Source organism: Strix aluco, chromosome 2 (assembly GCF_031877795.1).
Source record: "Strix aluco isolate bStrAlu1 chromosome 2, bStrAlu1.hap1, whole genome shotgun sequence".
Classification (NCBI taxonomy): domain Eukaryota; kingdom Metazoa; phylum Chordata; class Aves; order Strigiformes; family Strigidae; genus Strix; species Strix aluco.
In genome coordinates, this window is record NC_133932.1 from 33,153,569 (window position 1) to 33,166,961 (window position 13,393).

Sequence of the window (13,393 nt, forward strand, 5' to 3'; positions counted from 1 at the left end):
ACCCACAAATACTTTTGTCATTTAAGAAAACTCCTTCCACAGATATAATGAACGTTCCCTGGGTTTTCATCTGGGGTGGGGTGGGGAGCGTTTGCATTTTACTAGAAGAGCCACAAACCAGTATTCCAGATACCCCTGACAATGTAGCGCTAACAAGCAGACTTCTCAGAACAGTTTAGAGTGAAAGCAAGAGAAGAGCTCTGAACTAGACACCCATGGGAATAATGCACTACCAGCTCGTAGTTCTCCTAAACTAAGGGTGTGCAGAGGGGCCATCCCAAGTTGCTAATTAGCAATAGACTGTATTATAAATTAAAGAAAACAGATGGGCTTGTCTTTCCCTAGTACAGCAAAGGCTATTTTCTGAAGAGATGTTTCTCTCCCAGCATGACCCTCTCGTAGGGGAAGGGCACACGGAAATGGTGGGGACTGCTATACATTTAGTTTGTGGTCCTGTGAATGAACATCCTCAGCCCCCCAAGCATGAGGTGTTTCACCAGGCTCCCCTCCATCTTCCCAAAACCTCACTCCTCCATGAATCTGCTTGCAGATCTGCATCTGGCTGAAAGCTAAGCTTCTGCTGGTTTCAGGCTTAGCGGTTTTCTGTTGCAGGGAGCTAATTCATCTAAAGCCCACACAGCTGTGATCCCACAGTATTACTTGAGACTGCAAACACTCATCAAGCCCTGGATGACATACACTGGCTTTCACACACACACCGAGGTTTCCTCCCAGGCTTCAGAAGAGTCACTGTGTGACAATGCTTGGTCTGGACAGTCTGGCTGCAGTAATTTCACCTCACCTCAAAATTTCTGGACTTTTACCAGATCCCTCATGTTAGGCATTGCTGTCTGACAAAATTACAGTCATTACCAGTTTTACTGCAGGTTTCCAGGAAAGCAAATCCATTTCTTATGAATAAACCGATTGTTTTCCTCTTTCAAGCTAAGTACCTGGATGGGGCTTTTTCAGCTGTCCTGCTGCAATTCTCATTCTTTCACCTTTTTGTACACCTCCCTCAGCCTATCTAAGCAGACCTCTTATTTTCCACAGCTAGACACTTTTAAATCTGTTTCCCACCTTTTTGCCATTGTTTACACATAGTTTATAACCCTTCTCACAGAATAAAAAAAGAAAATAATCTAATTCTTTTCAAGAAAAAGGGATTTTTTTCCCATAGAAATATTACTGTTTAAGATTGCTGTTTAAAAAAAAAAATCTGAAAAAAAAAATCAGTTTTAACCAAGAAGCCAGTTTTCATTTTAAGAAGCTTTGATGAGAATTTGGACCAAACTAGCATTAGATTTAAGATAATCAGTTTTATAATTGCACTTTAAAAGACAGATTACTAGAGTAAGATTTTCTTCCAGATGAAAAGCATTTTTTCCCTTTTTTTATAAACAGGGAATTTAAAAATATTTACCTGTGATTAACAGTATGCTTTCCCGGAATGAACAAAAGACTTTTGTAAGCAAGAAACCATGAAAAAGAAGTGTGTGTGTTACTAACACACATACAGCAAAAGACAGTATGGAAATAAATTCTTAAAGAATGTATTTGAAGACTTCAAAAACCATTTTAAAATAAGAGTCAGATTTTCATCTTGTACATATTGACATAGCCCTGAGGTTTCAGTCACTCAAATACATCACGTACCATAGTAGCTCCCCGACAGCTTGATTTACAGTTAGAAAATGTTATCTAAGAGTAGATTAAAAAAACAGCTTTTGTGTTTGCAAGTTCACAGGAGGAAGTGGTTTGGTTTTCATTTACCAGAGTGTAAATGGACTGGTCTTCTATATGAAGCCTACAGAAGTCATATTTGAAGTGGATGTGTGTACAACAGGGTCTTCAGCCTCTGCCCTGTGAAGCCAGGGTGGCAGTTTCCACCAGGTGACGAGTGCGGGAGTACACCAGAAGCAGGACACAAGCTCGCTTAGTTGTTCAAGAGACCAGACCAGTCCCAGTTGGGATCTTTTCCCACTCCATCTGCCATCACCACATGCACGTCTTGCAGATGGGCAACACAGCTGCTGTACGTGCGCACGGAAAATGTGCTGCTCTGGGGAAATACTGGAATTGCTGCACATGCATGAACGTAATGTACTGCTCTCAACACTATGGCCAGTGCTTCCAGGAAAGCATTGGACCTACTCCATATATGCAGTGCATTCAATCTATGCGTACAAACCTGGCTGTCTAGGACAAAAGCATGTGTTTTACACCTGCTTTACTGTGGTGATCTGTACGCTAATTTGGCTTACAACCAGAAATGCTGGATTCATTATGTATGCCTAATCAGTCTGTTGCAGTGTAGGTAAAGGGCCGAAGACAGAAACCCTCTTCTGACACTGAGATAAGTGTCCTGCTCAGCCAGAAAAAAAATGGACATTTCATAATAAAAGGAAGACGGGCCTTCAGCACATATTTTTCTCAATGACTCCACAACACTTTTGCTCTAGAGGATTCTGATCCCAGCATCCTGCAGAAAGTAAGCACAGAGGCACAGATTCAATTAATGTGTAGTCCTCTGAGAGTTATGCCTCTAGCCTAACCCAGTTATTCATGTTCCCGCCACAGACAAAGGGAGTTTCATCACACCTGTCTCAGACACCTACCATAGGAAGGGAAAAATTACCCCATGAAGATGCCTATCTAGTTCCACTGACTGCATGGGAGCCTAGATAAGAGGCTTAGACTAGACAGCTAAATTTTAGATGGATAAAGATAGGTGAGATGAATCTCACATTTAGCATTTGGATATGATGCAATTTAACTCTGGAGAATTTATTAGCCAAGTTTCTACAGTATGAAACCAGCTTCAGCATAGGAAGAGAGGGCATGGGCAGAAAAGATCACACACATTATTAAACATGGCCTAAATGTTCCTTGTTTTAGGCTGTGCCCTGTAGTCAACACAACTAACTGCCAGAGATTAGACCTCTTGCATCTCTCTGGGCCATTACCCACACATAGACTAGTCAGAGCTTAGTGAGATCAAGCCACAAACTAGTGCTAGCTCAGACTGGTGCATCTAGTGTGCCGGAAGCGGTAAACAACACTAGCAAAGAGACAGCTATAACCTGGCTTCGTAGGGAAATAACACCATATGATATAATGGGACTTAAAATCCCATTGTCATCAATGTATCAGAAGAAAAATTCTACTGCAAAATAAGGAACATTTATCTTTGTTTTTTTTTTTTTTCTAATTGTATTTGTTATCATGCTCACTAATTCTGTGAGCATTTATCATCTCAGTTTTTATACTGCTTTATCTTTAAAACATTCATTTTTCTTCCACAGGAAGACGTACTTCCTTGTTTTTCAGCTTAGCTCCCAGATCTCCTTTTTGCTGGTTTTACTTCTCCTTTTTAGGAAAAAAAAAGGACTAACTTTTTTATTTCTCCTCTCTCCAGTTGTGTCTAATTTCAATGAGGAAAGTACTTACTCAGTTCTGCAGTCTGAGTGAGAAGCAAGCTATTACGCCATAATTTCATTCCCTATTGTGTGGGAAGTCAGCATTGCATCATCCCTAGGATCAAGAACAAGAGATGAAGATCCCTTCTTGGTGGGTGTGGTCCAAGATTTGGTAGCCAATCCTCAAGCCAAAGTAAGAGCTTCTTTTGTTTTATTTATTTTTGTTTTTATTTATTTCTTCTCTCTTCTGTTCCCCTCTCTTCCCCACAAAAATCTTAAGTGTAAGACCAGAAAAAAAGCCACTTTTTAGTCTAGTGGTAGGTATTTTAAATTTTCTGCTTATGCTTAAACATTGAGAACATCCTCTATTTCTGCAGCTCAATTTTTACCGTCTAAACGGTTGTCTCAAAGCTGCTTTCTTCACATCTGAGTACTAGGGGATTGGGAATTACAAACATGTGTAAGGGCATGAGAACTACAAGTCATAGAAAACATGAGGAGCAACTGTAGAAACTTACATTCAGAATACATTATTATTAAGAATTGGTAGTACTCAAATCTGAAGCAAAAAGATAGTATTTGGATATCATTATCAAATAGCTGTCCTTGAATTTATTTGCCAACAAATTGTTTGTTATTTTGTAATGAAACTCTGGTTGTACTGAGGGATATATTGACCAAATAATAACTAAAAATAATTAAATGCTACCTTCTTAATGAGGTGAAAGGCAGCTATTGAACAATCATTGAAGGAAAATCTGTATTAGCCTCTGTCAAAACTGAAAGCTTCAGAATTTTGTTCAATACATTCTTCATATGAATGGCAGAGAAAACCACACCCTCCTTTCACCATGTGTGATTTTGCCAAATGGTGTGTGAGATTAAAAACATCTCAGATGCTCATGTTATAATACAGTTGTATTTAGTAAACCAGATCCACCAATAATTTCTTGCTTAATCAAAATGTGGGAGTTGTATAAACACAGTTGTGTTACATATGAAGAGAACTGTCAGAGGGGTTATTTCAATTTACAAAGTACTGGATATAACTTGTTCCTTTAGCAGAAATACATGTGAACAGATTAGTCAGAGAAATCCCAAGGAAAAGGGGGAGTGGAGAGGCAATCCTTCCTCCTAGCAGGTGATTCTTCTTACCTCAAAGGCATCATACCCCTGCAGAGAATGCTTGCAAGATCAGTGTGTAAAATGAACAAAGACAAGTGTATCTATTTTTAAATCAGCAACTGAATATCCAGATTTGCTCTTAATTCAGCAAGTATTTTTGAATCTCCCATTCCTTACCTGGTCCCATACTTCACACAGCTGTTGTTTTTTATACTCTTTCAGTACCTCTTTTGGTTTTGTACCCTCTTTGCTTCACTAGTTCTGTTGTGGCATAGGTGCAATATTTTTGTCTCAGAATCACAGAATCACAGAATCATCTAGGTTGGAAAGGACCTTGAAGATCATCCAGTCCAACCATTGACCTAACACTGACAGTTCCCAACTACACCATATCCCTAAGCACTATGGCGACTCTACTCTTAAACACCTCCAGGGATGGGGACTCCACCACCTCCCTGGGCAGCCCATTCCAATGCCTAACAACCCGTTCTGTAAAGAAATGCTTCCTAATATCTAGTCTAAACCTTCCCTGGCTCAACTTGAGGCCATTACCTCTTGTCTTATCGCTCATTACTTGGTTAAAGAGGCTCATCCCCAGCTCTCTGCAACCTCCTTTCAGGTCTCGGGTGTTAGCGTGGATGATCATATGGATATATAATCCTGGTTGCTGCAGGCCTTTCAGAGAAAGCACCGCTTGACTAATCCCATGTACAGCCAACACAGTAGACTGTTTATTGATATTGCTTTTGTTTTGTATGATTGTCAGTTACAGAAGACAACAGTTACTCAGCTCTATTAGCCCACAATAAAGACTCTAAGAATCCAGGCACATGGAAAAGTAAAATGAAAGGCGTGTCACTTTGGAAGACGGCTACAGTTTATGTGCCAGGCCTACAGCGGGTGTAACAAAGAGAGAGCCTTCCACCTGGTGCCAATCTAGACAAGACTAACATCTACCTTGAATGTTGTCAATACAGGGAAAGACAGCTTTTATTTTTCAGACTTTTCCATCTGCATGCACAATTTTCAGAGTAAGTACTATGAATTCTCAGAGTCTGGAGCAACTGGGAACCCTTGAGTAAGTAATCTGGAACTGTTCCTTGGGGCATGGTTACACATCTGCTTTTAGAGTGCTTTGGGTTGTCATTTTTATTTTGGGTGCTAATGAAGATATCCGATTAAAGAAATGGAGACAAAGAAATAGTAACAAAATGCATCTTACAAAACTGAGCCTAAAGGATTTAGAAACGATCCAAGGAAAAGTGAAGCCTGCTTGTGAAATACAGCCACTCTCCACTTAAAAAAAAAATCCCATTCAGAACTCTCTTTTCAGCTAGCAAATATATTAATAAAGCAGTAGGGATTTCCTGTCTGTTATCAGTTTTAGACTGGTATAATGACTTTTGAAGAAAGCTATTGAAAAGTTCCTTTCTAGTCTGCTGTGAAAATGAAACTGTTCGGTTCACTGGGTGGGGGTGGAATCAGTTCCAGATCCCTCAGACCTCCTCCCTGTGTAATTTCTAACTGGCTTGACACTGAAAGTAAATAAAAGAAGAGTTTCATTAGCATTACCATTGTAATGGTAGTAACTCTGTAGAAAAGAGTATTAATACATGTAGGAGTAAAGTAATATAAGAAAGTATGTTTTTAAAAATGACACTCCATGTTTTTCAAACATAAGCATTTTTCCCCATGGTTTCATCTGTTTCTGAACTATGCAAGGTCAGTCATTACACCCAAACATGAGGGGGACTTCCTCCCCTTTTATACAAACCTATCATTACTAAATATTACCGGTAAGATCTTTGCTCATACCTTCCCCAAAAATTCTCAAGAAGGCTAAAACGAAGTTTAGAAACAGCTCGAGAGAGTTATGTGACACTTAAATACAGTGTAAGACAGATTGTGTATAATTTACCTACTTTATTTCAAGGCATAAATGCAATCTTACAATTCAAATGTAAACAAAATATTTAAATTTTATTAAAATTTCATAACAATTAAATTCCCATTAGTATTCTTGGCAGTGCATCTTTTGCAATCATTGATGTTTTATTCAGGATATGCAGCTTCTGGAAGGAGGTTGTCTTCAGTGGTGTCCTTGAATAAACAGGTACATGGAGTTTACCTCCCTCTGATCTGGCCAACAGAGAATTTTTTTCTTTTAATATACAAAGAGTATTTTCCCCACCTTTCAGACAGTTTTGCTTTGAGTTGCCTTCGAGATGATACAGGGGAGCTGCCCTCTGGCTGTTTCTAGTAGAAGGAAAGACCTTACTGCTACTCTAAACTGCTTTGGAAGAGACTAGTATCTACCAGAGTCTGGAAGTACTGAAAATTCTCTGGTCCTGGACAGGGTAACACACAGCAGCAGTTTCTAAGACATCCTCTTAGCTATCTACGATTGAGTTTGTACATGTAGATGGCATCACACAAAAATACTGAAACCAGTATGCAAGCTACATACACATAGCACTGGACATCCTAGTCTGCCTTTCAATAGGGATACTACTAGCTCAACAGTAACACCACACCATTTTCAGTTCTAGCACTGGTGTGTCTGTTGCTAGCAGAAAGTTATCTCCTCACCACAACTTGCTCTGCAGTTATTTTTTTGCCTTCCTTAACATCTTATCTCTTCTTACACAGCACAGCATGGAGCTCGATAGCTGGTTGACAAATCAGACCAGAACAAGGACAAGGGCTGTCAGCAGGACACTTCCAGCAAATCAGCCTCACATCAACGCAGCTTGAGCTTCCAGAAAGCATTTTGGACCACAGGACATAAGCTCAACAAGTCAGTAAGTTATACCAAAAATCCCTCAGGATGGGACCTTTACAAAATGTTAAACACTTCCTGTCACAAAAGTGTCACTAATCACGTTACCGGTCAAGCCTATGAATTGGCGGCTCTTCCAAGCACAGGCCTCGCGCCGTATTTCCAAGAGTTTTACACCAGTAAAACACATGAAGCCGGTACCGCTCCACCACGCCCCCCCACCCCGGGCGACACAACAGGCGCCAGCTACGGGGACGCGACCAGCGCCTCCCACCCGGCAACGGCTGCCCCTTCCCCTCACGCTACGGCTTCCCGCCCGCGCTCAGGCTCGGAGAGGCGACAAACATCCCGCCCAGCGCCCAGGCCAGCCACCACGGCTCTCCAAGCCACCACGGCTCTCCCGGCTGCCCCGGCTGGCGGGGAGGCTCCGGCAGTGCCGGAGGCGGGCGGCAGGGCCCGGCGATGCCATGGCGGCGCGCATGCGCGTGGCGCAGCGGGATGGGCGGCTGCGCGTCGGCGGGGAGCGCCGCGTCCAATCAGCGGGCGGGGTGTGCGCGCGGGGGGGGGCGGCGGGCGGGTAATGTTGTTGGGAGTCACCTGACCGCTCGCGCCGCAGTCGGGCCGCAGCCTGTGCCAGGAGCAGCCGGGCCCGGGGGAAGCGGGTGGAGGAAGGGGGCGAGGCGGCGGCGCTGCCCTCCGACCGGCCGGCCGACCGACCGACCCGCCCGCGGGGGAGCGGGCCGCGCGGAGGAGCGGCGGCGGCAGGCACTGAGGTGAGCGGAGCCGAACCGGCCGCCGTCGGGAGCGGGCGGGCGGGCGGGCGGGCGCGCGCGCCCGCCCGCTGTCCGTTGGGCTGCAGGGGGTTGGTGGGGCGAGGGCAGCACCGTTCGGGCGCTGGGGGGTGGTGGAGGCTGAGGCGCGCTCGCAGGGGCGGTGTTAGTCCGCCGGCCCCCTTCTCCCCCCCCTCCACCCCGCCGCCGCCGCTGTGTGGCCGCCGTAGTGGCCCGTCCCGCCGCGGCGGGGGCGGGCGCTGCCGGACCCCGGGCGAGGGCGGCGGGGTCCCGCGGGGGGGCGGGGGCGCCAGGCCGGCGCCGGGCGGTGGCGGAGGCGCCCTGTCAGCGCTGAGCACCGGGTGGCGGCCGGGTCCCCCTCCTTGGGGCCGTGCTTCCAGGTATTCCCCCCCCTTCCCCCGAGGCCTGTGTGCCCAGCGTCGCCGCGGGGCCGGGCGGTCGGTCGTTACGCAGCGTCTCGTCCCCGGTTTCCGCGCGTGCCCGTGCGCTCCGGTGACACGGGCGTGACTCTCCCACGCCGCGGTCCCTGGCCCTGTACGAAAGGAGCAGCTCAGCCCCGCCGGCGGTGCGGCGGTAACCCTGCTCGGCCGGGGTGAAACATGCAACTGGTGTTTTCAGCGTTTGTTACCCTTTGTGGGAGCCGGGGAAGATTTATTTTAGACCGTAAACAACGAGATACAAATCCTGTCTGTCTCGTTCTGTCCAGTGAGATACTTGGCATGTTTTGGGGCATGCTGAAAATATAGTAATTATCAAAGAATCGTCACCTGCTTTTTTGTCAAATCATATTGCCATACTAAAACGGACAAGGTAAATATAACACTAATCCCAAATTCATATACAGCTGGGCCCTCTAAATGTTGAATTAAAAGGAAAAAGCAAACATTCTAGCAGTAAAGTGAAGATAACTGTACAGTTTCATCATGTGTTAACTTTTGACAGACACGTTAATTTGAGGCACTTCAGGAAGGCACTTTCAGTGTATGAAAAACATTTGACTGTAGTAACGGAATAACTGCAATCCAGAAACACTGTAAATTAAGGTTACACAGCACTCTGAGTACTCTATTACTAGAGTCAGTTCTTTAATCTCAAGTACTATGCTACGCTGAAGAGAAAAGAGTAGATTCCTGTCAAACATGTGAGTCTGAATTAAAGCAACTAAGATATTCCAAATCTTATTTTATGGCTTAAGAGTTTAGCTGTAAAGGCAACTTAAATGGCATAATTACTCTTGGATGCCTTAACATGTGTGAGTAAGTCTGTGTGTGTTACCAAGTAGTGAGGCCCAGAAGTGGCAGATTTGCAGAGAGGAATGGTTGTTGCTGAAAACAGAATATCCACACTGTATGCTTTTTAGAAGGGCATCTTTCAAGCGAACTCTACTGAACCCTTAGTATTTGGACTTCTTTAGAAGTACTTCTAGAGTAAGTTTCCCAGTTTAGTCTAAAAAAGAACCTACTCTTGTTGTCCAGCTCCATCTTGTGAAGTGAACAAAAGCACAGTAAGTGGGATATTTGGGAAGTTTGCTTCAGTAGCACACTCCTGATTCTAAGCAGAATGCTGAAGTGGAGGTTCAACTTCCATCTACTGTATTTTTGAGTGTTTTAAAAATATGCGAGATGTTGGTGTGCTAAATATGTATTTGCTTTTAATAGGTTCTGAAATCCTTATGCTTACTGTTCAATTGTTATTGAACAGTAATAAATTTATGTTAATGTAAGAATTGAATAGTATAAAAACCTATACCCTTTACCTGATCATTTGGATCAAGTGGCACTCCCATTGGGTGTATAATAGAGATGTCTTTGCACAGAAGTTGTACAAGTCCCAAATAACTTTGCGCTATGGTTTAGGAAAACATAGCTCAACAAGTCTTCTTGTCATGTCATTCCCCCCCCCCCCCCCCCCCCCCACCTTCCCAGTTGTATAAGATGAGAAGAGGTGTTCATATAAATTCTTCATAGAGTTCCTTTTAATCATAGACCTGCCTTTCTCCCTGCACTGGGCCTGCTGGTGTGAAGGGGAGCAGTGGTAGGTCATTCAAAGGGTTCATGTTTGTGTCTGAGTGCTGGTATTTTAGTTGTCCCTTAGAATTTGACCACTGAAAGTTTCATGGGGGATGTTTTAGGGGTAGAAAAAACTTTTGTGGTATTTATAGTTCAAGTCCTGTCATATGCAATCCTTAGTTAAATCATAGGTAATGTGTTAGTTGATGCAAATGTGGATAGGAACAAAAGTGAGCAAAAAATAAGTGCTGAAACCACCATTAAGTTGTATGAATTCATCCTAATATGACCACAGTGGGGATATTGTATGAGGACTCACCTGCAGCTTTCCCTGCCCCCCACCTCCAGTTCAGAAGTTAGTGGTGTGGAGAGGAAAAAAAAAAAAAGTACTAGAAAGGCTTCCTTTGCTGTAACAAATCATGCGCTCTATCACAAAAGTAACAACATCTCCAGCAGTATGCTGTATTTTTCAGTTAAGGCCATTCTCAGGGTGGAAGGAAGTTTGTTCTTCTTAAGTAATACAGAGGGAAACCTTAGTATTGTGTATAAATGTGAGTTAGCAGGTCAGAGTAAGGCTCAACTGACCGGTCAGCTACTGAAGCTTTAGAAAGGAGGGGGAAGTGAGGTAGGAAGGGCAAATAGACTTTAGAAGCATTGGTGAAATACAAATAAATTGAGTTTAATCATTAGACACACATTGTAGAGCGAGAAGAGGTAGCCTAGGGTATCAGTCACTCAAAATGCCTTTAAATGAGAGCCTTCATCTTAAAGAATATTGAGGTAATCTTCAGAATCACGTTGAGATGATTTGTGAATGACTTCATTTGAACTGTAAAGATAATCTTTGTAGTTGTTTGTTTGGATTCCAGTCTTTGCCCATTGACTAATAACTTGATAAGTAGATAATCAGTGTTTACTGTCCCTGTTTACGCTTCTTTCAAGATCTGTATTTTATATGGTGCCATCCTGAAAATACTTATTTACAGCTCAGCTGGTAAGGCCATGTCTTCTAACATCGTATGTCAGATAGCAAATGGTCTACAGGTTCCTGATGGGGAAACTGAAACACAGCTTTATGTGATTTGTGTGAAGGTCTTTACTAGAATTATCATTTGAAGTCTGGTTTTCTGCATCTTTTTTTTTCCTTATGATATAAATATTGGCAGTTCTGATGAACCTGTGCTTTTCTGTTTTCATAGAAAGTTTCTGTTTCTGAAGTTCTTTCTGATTTATGTCTAAAATATTTGTAGAATTTTATTTCAGTTTCACATACTGTAAGGAACAGTTATAGAAGAAATTGGAGTTAAAAAGCTAATACCAGAGATAAGATTATGAATATCACTTCCAAAAAGTGTTTTCTTTGACTTGCCAATATATTTGCTTCTCAGTTCTTTCAGGTTGTTTCTTGTTTCCTTCTAAGTTAGGGTAAGATACATTAGAACCTCAGATTGTTAATTTAGTATTCATTATAAATATTTTGACATACATACTTGTGAATGGATTCTGACAGTCATTAAAGTAATCCATATTCTTTGTTTAACTGTGGCAAGGAGTAGAATGTGTAGCTATAAATGCAAATGTATTTGTCCTTTAAGTAAAGGCAAGAGTTGACAGTAGATGTTAGTTGGCGTGTTTTATGTTATGCCAGTTTACCCCTTATCCTAAATAAATATTTTATTATCTAACCTAGTTCTTACTAAAAAAAAAAATACTAGTAGAAACCGATTTTAGGTGTTGTGTCTTTGTTGGGTTTTTTGCTGTTGTTGGGCATTTTGGGGTTTTTTTTAGGTGAACCATGCCTTTAGGAAGTCTGTGCGTTGTTGTTACCTTCCCAGAGTAACTCTGTTTTAATACCAGCAGAACTGAAGGATTATTCTAAGTGATGGGATTTTGCTGCAAAGTAGTCTCTAACATCTTTTCAGTCTTATATCATTTTTGAGCAGTGAAACAAACCAAATCCCACAACATGATTTGTATCCCTGATCCAAAAATTAAACAATTAGTGTTGTGTAAAATAATGGTAAACTGCAAAGTAGTAATAATTTTTTCTGGCTTTGATGTGGAGTGCTTTGTATGATCTTCTAAGGGAAAGTATTCAAACTTCTGCTCTGTGGAAAATGTTTATGATTACATGGTATCAATCCTTTGCTTTTTTTCTTTAAAAACCCAGCTTCTGGAGTCTTGTGACTATTGGGAATCTCAGGTCCCATCCCCCGAGTTCCCATATAGCTTGCAGAGATTAAAAAGGTGAATATTCAGGCTGTTAAAACCTGGGGGGGGAAACGACTCTCAGTGCAGACTTAAAACTCGCCAGACTTCCCGTGATTCTTTTTAATTCTCTCTTGTAACTTGACAAGAGTCCAAATGCTGTGGTAGGAATTATGTTGCAGCAATACAACCTAATAATTTTTAAAAACTCGTTTATGTAATTAAACTGTGAACAATATAATCCAGGTGTTTAGCCTACTAAAGAATACAATTTAGAATTTTAATTATGAATATGCTAATCATCTTCAGATGAGACCTACTTTTTTCTGGAGAAAGCATTGTTCTTACAAAGCAAAGCTTACTTTATGCTTTTTTAAATCACTTTTCTCTTTTAAAGACTTTTTGAACTAAAGACAGAGAAGCAATAAACATGATCACTAAAATGCTTATTCATTCCTTGTCAGCATAACATGAATCAGCAGCTATTAACTGCTGTAGACATTCATCTGTAACATAACTTTTATTTCCTTAAAAGGAGAGGTAGCTGGGGGCAAGGACATAGATATAAAACTTCAGAAAAAAAGCCTTTGCAGTGTATTTTGAATAAACTGTCTCTTATCCAAACTGTCTTGTTTTAGCAGTAGTAAATGATAGTTGTCGCTTTGTACTTCATATCTGTGGATGACAGAATTTTTTTATAGGATGAAGTAAATGTACACCCTAAGGGAATTGACCGAGATAAGTGACCTGCTGGAAGTTACTCAACAGATCAGCATAGGAGTGAGGAATAGCATCCAGAGTTAGTTTTCTTCAAGTTGTTTTTTTGGGTCTACGATGCCTTTTTTCCAACTGTTCTGGAGTTTGAAGTGTTCTAAGAGTACAGATATGTAACAAGCATGGTGATAGCTGAGCAGACCTTTATTGTCTACTAGGTGATAAATTGATCTTACTAGTTTTATCATGATGGTGATCACAACTGAAACTGCATCTGGATGTCCAGGTTCAACCAGCTCAGCAGTGACAGCAAAGGTGTCCTGCCTGGGTTCTGCACCTGCTGAAGGG

General features: G+C 42.2%; 1 protein-coding gene and 1 long non-coding RNA gene across 4 annotated transcripts in view; one reads left to right on the forward strand and one right to left on the reverse strand.

Moving 5' to 3' along the window:
• Positions 1 to 6,449: 6,449 nt before the first annotated feature.
• Positions 6,450 to 7,345, reverse strand: LOC141919159 (uncharacterized). Its single transcript, XR_012621884.1, has 2 exons — positions 6,736 to 7,345; positions 6,450 to 6,644 (listed from the first exon to the last, which is right to left on the reverse strand). It is a non-coding gene; the product is annotated as an uncharacterized LOC141919159 (long non-coding RNA).
• A 586-nt stretch (positions 7,346 to 7,931) lies between these two features.
• Positions 7,932 to 13,393, forward strand: part of BACH1 (BTB domain and CNC homolog 1) — a 30,826-nt gene continuing 25,364 nt past the window's right edge. For all 3 annotated transcript variants that reach the window (XM_074814168.1, XM_074814174.1, XM_074814179.1), the window contains exon 1: positions 7,932 to 8,096. The gene's annotated coding sequence lies outside the window, so the exon portion shown is untranslated. The remainder of the gene's footprint in view (positions 8,097 to 13,393) is intronic.